The 13,111-nt window shown below is 36.6% G+C and overlaps 1 protein-coding gene across 3 annotated transcripts in view; it reads left to right on the top strand.

The window, feature by feature from the left end:
- Positions 1-8,547: 8,547 nt before the first annotated feature.
- Positions 8,548-13,111, top strand: part of enox2 (ecto-NOX disulfide-thiol exchanger 2) — a 250,392-nt gene continuing 245,828 nt past the window's right edge. For all 3 annotated transcript variants that reach the window (XM_081382659.1, XM_081382656.1, XM_081382663.1), the window contains exon 1: positions 8,548-8,781. The gene's annotated coding sequence lies outside the window, so the exon portion shown is untranslated. The remainder of the gene's footprint in view (positions 8,782-13,111) is intronic.

Raw genomic sequence — 13,111 nt, 5'->3', positions numbered from 1 at the left:
CAGTCGATTGAAAGTAAAGTTATTTTTGATTTTATTTTTTTTATTTTGTGCAGATGTCTGCACCTGAATCTGGACTGAGCATTAGCAGTCCTTAGTCTCTGATGAAGTGAAGTGATTGAGTACCTGCTCACCTGGTTAGGAAACCAATGGACTATTCCCGTGTCCTTTTCTTAATGAGGACTCAGACAGCCGATGTAGGCTTGGCTCTTTCTCCTCGTTTCTCTGAGTTATTTTTCCTTTTAGGTTCGTTATGAAGTACATCTGTTCCTACTCAAAGCACCTGGACACCAACGCAAGGGGCCATTATCTTAACACACACTCATACTCGGTTTCGCTATCTTTGTGGGGACTCTCCATGTAATGATTTTTATACTGTATTTTCTATTCCATACCCCTAAATCTCACATCACAGAAAACTTTACATAAAAAAAATGTATTATGTTTATTAATCCATTTCGCTCGTGGGGACCACAATGAGATCTCAGGTTTTACTATCCTTGTGGGGACATTTGGTCAGATGTGTATACATTCTGTCAGAATGCATTCAGATGTGTACACAGCCCACAATGTAATATAAACCTGTGCACACACACACACACACACACACACACACACACACACACACACACACACACACACACTCACACACACACACACACACACACACACACACACACACACACACACACACACACAGTTACACCTCAAAACAAGTTATTGAGAGATGCTTGTATCCAGTTTCTCCCACAGCAACACTCCCACCCATCAAACATTTGAGTTTTGTTTGCCAGGGGGAACCTGGTGTGTACACAGTCTTTTCCTTGAAAAACTGGACCCTACACATAGCACATACACAACTTCTCTTCCTCTGTATGTTTAGTTAGTGATTTTGCACCTCAGGCTGTTTTGTCCTGAACAAAGTTTTCATATACTTATATAAACATCACTGTTTTCATGGGAAATATGTTGTGATATTGCACTTGACCGACTATGTTGTATATATCTTTCTGACCAAACACTGCAAGTTATTTTTTGGTAAAATGCGTACACGAAATCATTACCAGTACATTTACTTAAACTTGAAGAGATAACTTTAAAGATAACTTTAAAGTATTTTATTTTTCTTACCCCCATCAGAAAATAGTTTTGTCACTTAGACAAGAAATGTAATATACAACTTTGCTGCTCAAGTACTGTAAATGCATCTGGTTTTAATGATGGTTTTAGTAAAAAGTATGACAAAGACACATAATATGACAACATAATGATTTTTTTTGTGCTGCCATACAAAGCGAAATTCATGCTATGTGCATGCATGTATACGTTTGTTCCCAGTATACTGAATCATCTCAGTTTGTTTGAAGATTAATTGTTTGCTGTTCATCAATAGTCCAGCCTCCCAGTGCAGTATTGTCTGTGGACTTTGTATGACAAATGAGAACAATTGTATGCGCAAGTGCTTTGTGCTTCCATATTTTTCCTCTTTTCTCAATTCCTTTATTGAATCCGTCTCTTAATCCTAGTGATTTCACACCATAAATCACAGAGGAACCTCTTTTGTAGGTTAAAAGACACGTCACAATGTATAAAATAGTTCTGCTGCAGAAGATAAAGTCATAGAAGAATGTTGTTCTTGTATATAGTATATATATATAGTACATGAAAGAGAGAGAGTATTAAGGTATACATTTTTTCAGCCTTTAAAGCTCATGATCAAGAATAAAACAAAGGGAATTTATGAGCTCTTTTGTAGCAGCTACAAAAATAAGGAACATCGTAGAGCAATAAATCATGAGGGGTGTGATCTGTTCAGGACTTGAGGAGCTTTTTCTTGTTGGCCTTGTGCTCTCTGCTCTATTTCAGAGCTACATTAGATTCGCTATGTTTATGGTTTTAAAAAACCTCATGATGATTAATTACAAAGCACAGAAGAAAAGGCTACCAGAATTAACTGTGTTTATGTGTGCTGCAGGATCCATGCTGAGTGTAAGAATGCCTCTCTGACCATTTAGTTGAAATAAAAATGTACCTTATACACATTCATCGTTTTATTGTTTACAATTTATCAGCGGATGTTAATGACCATGGTGTGTGTGTGTGTGTGTGTGTGTGTGTATATATGCTTAGTCTGCTTACTTTAGTCTGTTTGGGTTTTGTTTTCAAGGATTGTATGTCTGTATATCTTTGTTCCTGTTTCCTTTGTTCTATGTTTCCGTTTGTTCCTTGGTTGTCAAGAAAATTCATTAGGCCTATATGATTAATTAAATCGCACCTGTTTGCATTTAGTTCATTATCTTGTGCAGTTTATTCTGTTAATTGTCTGGTGTTGTTTGTGTTAAGATGCACACTGTTACATCACTGATTACATGTACTGTAACAGTTTGCTTTGTATTATTTTCATTGTATTGTTTGCTTTTCTTGACGTTTATTGTAATAGATATTGCTATTTGAACGTCCTCGTCTTTTTCGTCATCTTTGTGGACCTAAACCATGACAGATTCACCAGACCTCCAAATATGGATAAAGCAGCGATCAACTGATAGAAGCCGAAAGGGACTAAGAGGGGGAATTATTCATTATATTCAGGGAGGCAGAATTTTAGAGGAGTTTGTTTGGCCTCACCCTCATGGAAGGTTTTTGGTGTGGAATAGATGAGGACATCTGCTTCCTGAGGGGGGAACCTTCTGGAGTTTAGAGGAGTACATCAACTTTGTTGTGGGTGGACAAATCCTCCTTTACTGTGGGCAAAGCTGAAGAGTAGAACATCACCATCAACCAGCCCCACCGCACACCCATCGTCACCTTGCAAAATCCAGAGCCCAGCCAGCCATCACCCCCATCCAAGAACATGAAGCCAGAGCCCATCGCAGATGGAGGGCTTAAGCCTGCCATGATGAACGAGCCAAAGCCCAAAATGAGGACTGAGCCAATCATTGCCGCAGAGCCCGAGCTCCACTGTGAGTCTGATGTGTGAGCCAGCAACAGCATATGTCATGGTGGGATTACTCGTGGAGTATGAGGGTATGGAGGAAGACCCTGTCCGCACTCCCACTACTAAAGCTAAGCTGAAGCTGACCACTACCAATATTTTTGAGGAAATGGAAGCTTTCCTGGTTCTCCCATCCCCACAAGTCCCGCTAAACTCAAAGTCTCCTGTGTCCCCGCTGGTTTCTCCCAGCTCAAAGTCTCCTGTGTCTCTAGAGTTGCCCAGCCTCCCTCTCCAGCCTCTTCCAAACTCAGCCAGTCCATCAGCCCGCCTCCGCTAGTTCCCTTCAGCCCCTCGACTTCTCTAACACCTCTGTGTTGTGTGAATTCTGTTCTTCCTGTGTCCAGCTCCGCGCAGCCAAGAGGATCCCCCTGGCCAATGTTCCCATCACTCCACCTCGGCCTGTCGGCTCCGCCTTGGCTTATCCCTCCATCGTCTCCACCGCGGGCTTTCATCCTGATTCATCCGGAGCCCTCACCCTCCCTTCCACATGTATTCTGTTACAGTGTGAGGATGCACCTTCCCAGTGGAGGCGTTCTGTGACAATTATGCTCAGTTTAGACTTTTCGGGTTTTGTTTTCAAGGTTTTTTCATGTTTATCTATGTTCCTGTTTCATTTGTTCTGTTCCCACTTGTTCCTTTGTCGTCATGAAAATTCATTATATTATTAATTATATCACATAGATTTGAATTTAGTTCGTTATCTTGTGTATTTAAGCCCTTCAGTTCATTGTCTAGTGTTTAAGATGCACACTGTTATCTCACTGAATCATTGCATTTTATTTTTTTATTTTTTTTGCTTTTTCTTTAAGTTTATTAATAGAGATGTTGCTATTTCATCTTCATCGTCTTTTTCATCATCTTCGTGGACCTAAACCATGACAATGTTATATTTCCATGGTCTGTTTGAATACTCAATTCTGATTGGCTAGAAGTTGTGCAATAATAAAATTTTTCACAGGTAGTTCCAAGTAGTTCTATATTCAAGCATTGTTTTCATTGAAGCACGCTCACACACAAAACAACAGTCAGGAGCACAGAAACTTATCAACGCTGCCCTGTGACTTATATTAATAAAATAGCTTCGCTACTGAATCGTTGTACATTATTGTCCTCATTAGTCAGTTTTCACTGACTTTTAGTTTGTATTTCATCAGTTCCTGTGATTCTTTGTTTGTATTCCAACTCTTTAGGGTCCATGGTCACCCATCATTATGAGTTTGTTTGTTTCAGCTGTGTTAGATAAATGACCTTGTTCGAGTCACTATTTAAGCTGCTCCCATTCCTGCACTCCTTCTCCGGTCTCCGTTGTGTTTAGGTTGTTTTGCTACTGCCTGTTCGCCTGCCTGTTGGAATAGTATTATTAAACTTTGTGTTTTGGAACTTTATTCTTCATCTTCATCTGCCTTCCTGCAAACACCCGTGACCTAAGACCGGACCATAATATGGAGTACGCTGCACAGTTGGCGGTTGACAATTTTTTGTCGTTTTCAGGGTTTTGCCGTCTCGCTGTCACCTAACCTTTTGACAACGAGACCCTGGTCACTTTTCTAGATCTGGGTGAATTATCACCATCCCATTGACCTCCCTGACACCACAGGACTTGACTGGAGGGAGGCTGTCATCAGGTGTCTGGAGAGCGTCCTGTCCCGGTCCAGAGCACAGCCAGACCCAGAGTCGGATTTACCACCTTCAACCACAGAGAACTAGTTGCCAGAGCCAGAGGACAAGAGGACAAGAGGACAAGAGGACATTGCTTGCCATCGCCCTGGAAGAGGTACCCCAGCCTGAGTCTGACCAGTGGCCGAGGGAATGGAAACCGAGGACTGGCTTATAGACTTCATTGAGGAGGTATTGACTCCCACCCTATTCCACCCGGTTCATCATCGCTGTTTCTAGACAGCTCTAAAAATCTTACGGACTATGATTCATTCACTTCATAGACCTGCATGGACTGTGTCATACTACCATTATTCTGTCAGGATTCCTATTGCCACCATCACCACAGAGCTCAGCCAGTCCTCCAGCCCCCGCTCCCGGATGTTTACAGCCCTGCGCCGTCCCCAGGGATGCCCTGCTGTGACGTTGATCCGAATGATTTACAACGATTTAGGTCATCACTAGAAAGTTATCATGCTTTTCACTTTAGAATACTGATCCAAACAATTAGTAATTCCTTCTGAAGGATTTGATAATTCTTGAGTCATTACTAGTGGGTTACCATGATCTTCATTTTAGAATGAATTATACATTATGCATTATTGATTTAAATTATGAAAGTAGTTACTGATTATCTAATATTGAGCTATACCTCATTCAACTGAACACTATAACTTACTAATTAGTTGATCAGAGTTTCTTGCTAGTTATAGTAGTTATTAGAATATTAATAGTGCATTACTCATTTGTTCCAGTGTAATTATTTATTAATGACGGAACAGTATTCTAAACTGTAACTGAATTTTTCAACATAAACTCCAAAAGCAAAACTACTATTATAGTTTTTATAAATATTTTGAATTATTATAATATTTTTATTTTAGTTTTAGTAATTTTGTTGTGTTTTGTCATATTTTATTAGTTGCTTTATTAGAGTTTTTTATTCATTTTTATTTCAGTTTCAAGGAATTGTTTATAGTTTTAGTTTTGAGTTAATTATAATAACCCTGCTACAGACAACGCTGTGCAGTGTGGCTCTTCATATACTGCACTAGTAACCACAGGGAAGGCATTTCTGCAAATAACTGTACAACACAAGAATGTCTTTTCTTTAAACAGCATGTATGATTATCATCACATACTGTAGCTTGACTCAATCTAAACCCATTCTTGCTGAAGAAACAAGACCTTCTGTACGTACAAGTTATTTCCAGGATAAAGAGTTCTTCGATTTTATAATAATAGCAATCTAATATGCATTTATGGATAATTACACCAAATCACAGATGCTCAGCTGACAATAGACTGCATTATAATCAAACTCAAAAGTGATTTGTTGAACAGCAAGCCTTCACTAAGGACTAAAGTTTTTCATTAGGAAAGAGCACACAAAGACAAAATTGATTCTGTTCTTGTCTTATTATATCATTATTGGGATGTTCAGGGTATTTAGTCTGAAAGTGTGTGTTCCTTTTGTGATCTAACAACATTCCAAAATGCACAAAAAATGTAATGTACTTCTTAAGATTTTAATCTGGAAAATGTTTCATTTTTATTGTTTTCATCTCTTTTTCTAACAAAATATCCTTATAGCAACATTACAGTAATGTTAATCACATACACTTTTTTTTTACTTTACAAATTGAATACATTTACATGTTATTTTCAAGATTTGTCCATTTTTGTAAATACTGATATTAAAAACATTATTTAAAATTAGGGCATTTTATGATTTTCTCTATGCCATTTAAAAAACCGCTGACCTTAGATATAAATTGTTTACACATATGCCAAAGATAAAATATTAAGCTTTTTTATGACAAATATTGTCATTTTAATGTGTAAATAATCTGAGTTTTTTGCAAAAATCTGATTAATAATTAAATTAAATCCTTGCTGCGGAAATAACAGTTTGTGTATGTTAATGGCACATGTTAATAATGTAACCTTAACAATAGGTTACTGTAGAGAAAAACAGCAACGGACAAAAACAGAAGGTATTTTGTCAAAGATAGTGGAGGTATTACAGTTAAACTGTGTCAAACTGATTTTCTTGTTTCAAAAACTAATACATTTATGAATTTCTATTATAACAACAAACTAATCTGAGTCCTTCAGTATTTTGTTCTTTTGTTTATCCTCCACTGTCTTCTTTTCTGATTTTTCAGTTGGGAGACACTCTTTATCTGCTCTTTTTTATTTAATTTTTTTATTATTATTTTATTTTTTCAGGCTAATGCTTTTTTCCATAACACTTCATGTCCATTTGGGTCTTTTCTCATTACCTTCTCATTACATTTCTTAAGATTAATTTGCTATCATATAGGGTTGCAGAAATGGCACGTTTATATTTAGTTTACTATAGACGTGATTTTTGCAGTATACACTGATCAGCCACAACACTAAAACTGCCTTCCTAATATCATAGGCACTTTCAGTGGTGGACAGGTTGTCCGGTCTGCTGGTAAGTGTTCTGACACCTTTCTATCATGGTCAGCATTATGTTCAGCATATATTTTGTGCTACAATAGCTCCTTTGTGTGATCGGACCAGACAGCCAAGTTCCCATGTGCATCAATGAGTTTTGTGCACCCATGACCCTGACGCCAATTCACCAGTTGTGCTTCCTTGCACCACTTTTGGTAGGTACTAACTAGTACATACTGTAAACACCCCACAAGAACTGCTGTTTTGGAGATGCTCTGATGCAGTTGTCTAGCCATCACCATTTGGCCCTTGTCAAAGTCACTCAGATCTTTTAACTTTTTCTGCTTCCAACTCATGAAATACAAGAACTGACGTTGTAATAATATAACAAATGATATTCACCACACCTGCCAGTGGTTAATGTTGTGACCAATCAATTTAATATACAGTATAAACCTTTAAAAAAAAAAGTAAAAAAAAATGGACTCTACCGCAACACAAGGTCTTTACCGCACCACCCAAAAACGCTGCGTAAAATACATGTTGCGGAAATTAAATATTTGCTATAATATTGCTGATAACTGGCAGCTAGCAAGGTCTGATTCATCAATTTTGACCAAACATACATGTATTCAACAGTAATATAAATTAATTTTCAAAATGTAGTTCAAAATACACAATTACTAAGCTGAATGGTCCACTCCACAATAAATACTTCAGAAGAAAAGATTATCTTTATCTTATTTTTCTGGATATTGTGAGTGACCTAATGGGGGTGGCTCAATCTGTCAGCCTTGAGCTCACATGCTCATGTCTGTTTCCTTAGAAACTAGATTTGTTTGGCTTTAAACAAATGTCATATTAAAAGTATTTTTCAGTTTTGCGGTAAGGACTGAAAAAGAAAATAAAAATCATATAAATGAGTATCATTAAATAAAACAACAACAACAACAACAAAAAACTTTAAGATGATGTAAAGGAATATTTATGTTAAACTAATTCATTTAAAATTTAAAAGTCATATTGTAAAATAATTATCAAATTTGACCTTCATATTTCAGCATTAAGATCACAGTTGTAGGATGAGCAAAAATGGTGTTTGGACCTATACATACTTCAGAATTTTTCATATTTTTCATTCATTCATTCAATTTTTTTTTTTTTTTTTTTTTGTCAAGGTGTGTAATGACACCGTTTATATTTATGAAGCATCAGATGACAGATTTGAACATAACATCTAAAAATTCACTACTGGGACTTAAAAATGCCCGTAGTTGCAGAAACACCCATCTATATTCAGCAACTACGGGCACTCTACACACCGTGGCATTATTACCATAGTAACATGTCCAAATAAAAACACTAGTGCCGAGATACTTTTTGTTTGTGTCCATGTGAAACAATATTAGTGCACCCTGTAGATGTCGCTGTGTTCTACCCCGCGTGCACAAAGCACGTTGCTCCTCCAGATTCCCATAATGCCTAGTGTTTACCTCCGAGTCTGACAGCACCGATGCTGCTCACTGGCTCTTCTGGTTACCAACTGGGACCCAGCATATATCCAGCAGTGCTGCATGCACCGGAACGTCACCAGATACCGGGACAAACCCAGCATAGTTCGCCAGACGGGGACCGGAGATTGTCCACCAGCTTTGGACCGTGTTTATGTTCGCGGCGGCAGGGTTGGACACTTCCTCTCTTAATCTGAGGTGAGCGCGTGTATAAACTTATGTCCATGCAGATCATTCTCTTGCATTACATTAGTTTATGCTTTTACATGTTATTTCAACCGCAACGACACTGCGTTCAGGAGCGCGCGCATCACTGCACGCGCCGCACTGCGCTTTTAAACACTTTTAACATGTCTCGTGTTGTCATCTATAATGAAACTAATGCAAGATAGTCTAAGCAAGATGCACACGACTTATTTTACTTGTATGCAGGTAATTTGGACAGCGTCTTAATGTTTTAGGGAGTTTAGTCGTTCTCTTAGAAACATTCATTATTCACCTAACGTTAGTTAACACGGTAACTTCCTAGTTAATCGGCACTGTTACTAAAAATGACAGACATAAAACTGTGTAAAGGAGATCTCTTATTCATAATGATTACAGAGAAGTAACAATAATTGTAGTAATTATTATATTTTGGTGTAAACATAAATGATAACAGTGTGTCATGCTAAACAGTTTGGCTGTTGCGTCATCAGTAAACAGCAGTCTGTCTGATTGATGTGTAGCGATGTCCGATTCGAGAAACGAATTGTTCATTTGAGTCGGATCTTTTAAATGAAAACGACTCGGTCATGATTGATTCGTTCAGTAACCGAGACAGGTGTTTGACTCGTCATGAGTTGAGAACCGATTAGTGAGCGAATAGCTTCATGTTACAGATCAACACACGGATGTAGACGGAAATAGATTAAATTTTTTTATTAAAACACTTATTCTTTTACCAAGAGTTATTGTATATTGTAATTAATAATAATACTAATACTAATAATTATATATATATATATATATATATATATATATATATATATATATATATATATATATATATATATATATATTCATTTGTGTGTGTGTGAGTGTGTACATGACTTTGTTTTAATTAATGAATCATGCAGCAAATTGAACTGAACTAGCACATGTGCAATAAGCATCTTTATTGATACCTGTGATTATTGGAACATTTAACATGTATGATCTAATGCATGAGATGGTGTAAAACATACCTGTATTTTTTTTAGCTTGAATCTTTCTATTATTTGTATAATTAATTCCTATTTTGTTTTTGCTGACATTATGGGGTTTGCTCCTCTCAGTTATTTAAAAATAAATAAATATATATCATTGTATTTAGAAACAGCTTAATGGAGAAATGTGTCATTACTTAAACTGCCAGGTTTCACATTAATGTTACTACAGTTAGCACAGTTTTCTAGACCAGTTTAAACTAAGCTGAATTATTATTGCACATCCGTATCAAAATTACAGCCTTGCTTCATATTTATCAGATTTGTTAATTAATTACCTTGATTTAGCCTTACTGCTTGTTGACAGTCAAGCTGAGCATTAGAAAGTAATTATAAATTATTAGAATTGTGCTGTATGACTGCTGACAGATAAACACTTCAATGTTTGGGTGAATGTTTACAGCAAAGTGATGTGATGCATTTAAACTGTTGTTTAATAAGCTTTATGATCATCTAAATATTCACACCAGGTGTGCTTGTAGAAATGGGCTCTTGGTAGAGTAAATGATTTAATTGATCCCTGTCTTGTTGTATTTCTCTTTGCTCTGCTCCTATATTGTATATTTTAAGTATTTTTAGAGTGTGGACCGTGTGGAATAGTTTCAGGACTACACCAATCACATATCGGTAGTGATTCACATGAAAAGCTTTGTATCCTAGCAACACGAGATATGCACAACCGCTGGCTGGTATCAGTGGATGACATCTATAGGGTTTGTTGTCAATAAGCTGACGAGCTGCTGTTTACTTGTAAACTTATCAAAGTTTGGGTTGTTTAAATGCACAAATGTAAGTGGCTCCTTGCAAGCAGAGAGGTAATCTCAATGTTGTTCATTGAGTGTGATTTCTCTGTTGCAGAAAAATATCGATTTAGGAGTGCATTTTGGTCATTCTTTCATCCAGTTATTTTTCTTTCTGTTTAAAGGGATAGACATCTAGACATTTCTAATTTTGAAACTTTAAGTAGTGCACTTGTTGTGCTGTGCCGTTTCAAGTTTCAAGTTTAAAAAAAGATGGAATAGCATCACAAAAGTATCGTAAATGTGGACTCCATATAACTTGTGCACTATATGCAAAGTCTTCTAAAACCTTACAATAATTTCTTGTGATAAACAGACTGAAATTGAAAGTCCCTCTGAACGCAAAACTGAAGTTTTTTTGGGCGTTAGTATGAATATGCTAGTCTTATGGTTATCTATAAGCAAGTGTGCTTCATGACGATGACAAAATTCGCATTTAGGGTGTGTTCAGACTTGTAGTTCCGTTCGTTTGGTCCGGATCAAACTAAAAATAAAATTCGTCCTGGTCCGCTTAGCGTTCACGTTGCCCTTTTAACACCTAACCTAAAGGCATAGGGATTCATTCACAGCCTGATTGGTCTGTTTTTATGACGTATATTTCAAGACAGAACTTCCAGAACGTCCAAAACGATGCTGTGGGCTGGGATAAATGTGCTCGTTGTATGTTTGTTGGCTCATATGATGGTGTTTTGACCAGCTGAGAACTCGTGAAGAGCTTATAAGATGTGTAAAGGAGTCGGAGCAGCGGCATGAATCCCTCCGTCACACACATAATGAAGATCTTCTGTGAGAAGACGCGGTTGATGCCTGAACTGAACTGTGATGGGCAACATCTCATCACTAGATAAAACAGACATGCTTGAGTATTCTGTCCATTTTAGGGTCGCATCTTGTGACGTTGCGTCCCATTTTTGGTTTGTTTACATGTCTTTGGTCCGTGTTGCGTTCATATTTCATTCGAACTGCACTAGAGTTCGTTTCAGGTTTGGATGGCAGCATTCACTCTTGAATGAACCGCAGTAACAGAGCAATCGCACCAGGGTTCGTTTTAATCGAACCAAACATGCCAATTGTGAACACACCCCTTAGAAGGTATTTGCATTGTGCAGGTACAGTCTCTCTAGCACCAGTATGGATCGACTGTTTTGATGATATCATTATGCGCTTCAGCTTCTCATCAGATTTTCTGTCCAATCAAATACTCTCTAGAGTCTGGTGTCTCGCCCCCCTACGCTGTAAAATAGTCATTTGTTCACACATTTACTATATATTATGAAGAATGACACTATTTAGGCACTACATTCTACACAGAATGCTTCTTCTTCTTTTTTTTTACGTAATGCAGGAAATTGCAAACTGTTACACCGCGTGAACATCGACGGTGACAGTTGCAAGTACAGGTCTCTGCAGAACAAAAAGGGTTCGTTTTCCTTTTTTTCTTTCCCATGATCGCAACTAAGATCACAAGAAATAACTTTTGTCAAGATTATGAGAAAATTTATATATATATATATATATATATATATATATATATATATATATATATTGTATGTACAAATATTTAAATTTAAATATTATTATTATTATATTAAAATATAATTATATATAATTATATATAGGAAATGTTTTGTCTTTTACAATTATTATTTAAAAAAAATCTTCCATGACATAATTTTAATAGTAAAGCTCTGTTATGCCAAAAAATCACTTGTTTGCCAAAAAATTAAAGGGCTTGTTAATTTTTATTTGAATAAACGATAAATTTATGTTTTATGCCTTCATTTGATTAACAGATTTTTTTTTTTTATACACAACAGAATTTCTAAAAATAATAATTTCATAGAACCCTATTATTGTATACAAATGAATACATTAAGTTGTTTTTATGAATTCAGTTAATTAGATATGTTTTTGATAAACCATTAAAATGGAATATAGACTAAAATGGAAAGCACAGAACTGGGTAAAAATAAAATAGAATTTGAATTTAATTTTTGTTAAACTGTTAATACATTGTTGTTAAATTGAAGTTTCATGATTGCAATTAATTACACATGGTTTTTGATTAATACAATTTAATTTAACCATCCAGAAAAATTAAACCAGGAAACAAATCGGAATTTACTCACATTAAACTAGGCATCTTGTAAAGTGTGCTTATCCTTCAGTTTAGCTGCATTACCCCCCCCCCCACACACACACCCCCTCACCCCCTCTTCACATTAATGTTGCAGCCTCTGTGAAAAAAAGTATCGTTCAGGAACCGTGTATCGATATTGAACATTTTTGAATAATACTGAGCCCTAAACTCTAGCATCCTTTTTGGTCACTGTGAAGTGCGTCCACACTGCTGACATTTTCACCTGTTGTAGCTTATCCACGTTGTGTGCATGCTGACTGCCTGACATGGTCGAATGCATCATCAGAGAAGCACTAATTAAACATCAATCACTGTTTTGGTCAATGGTTTTGTCCCTCCAG

The sequence above is a fragment of the Scardinius erythrophthalmus genome, assembly GCF_964197995.2.
Source record: "Scardinius erythrophthalmus genome assembly, chromosome: 13".
Taxonomy (NCBI): Eukaryota; Metazoa; Chordata; class Actinopteri; order Cypriniformes; family Leuciscidae; genus Scardinius; species Scardinius erythrophthalmus.
The sequence above is the reverse complement of the archived record's forward strand: the minus strand, read 5'-3'. Positions and strand labels throughout refer to the sequence as shown.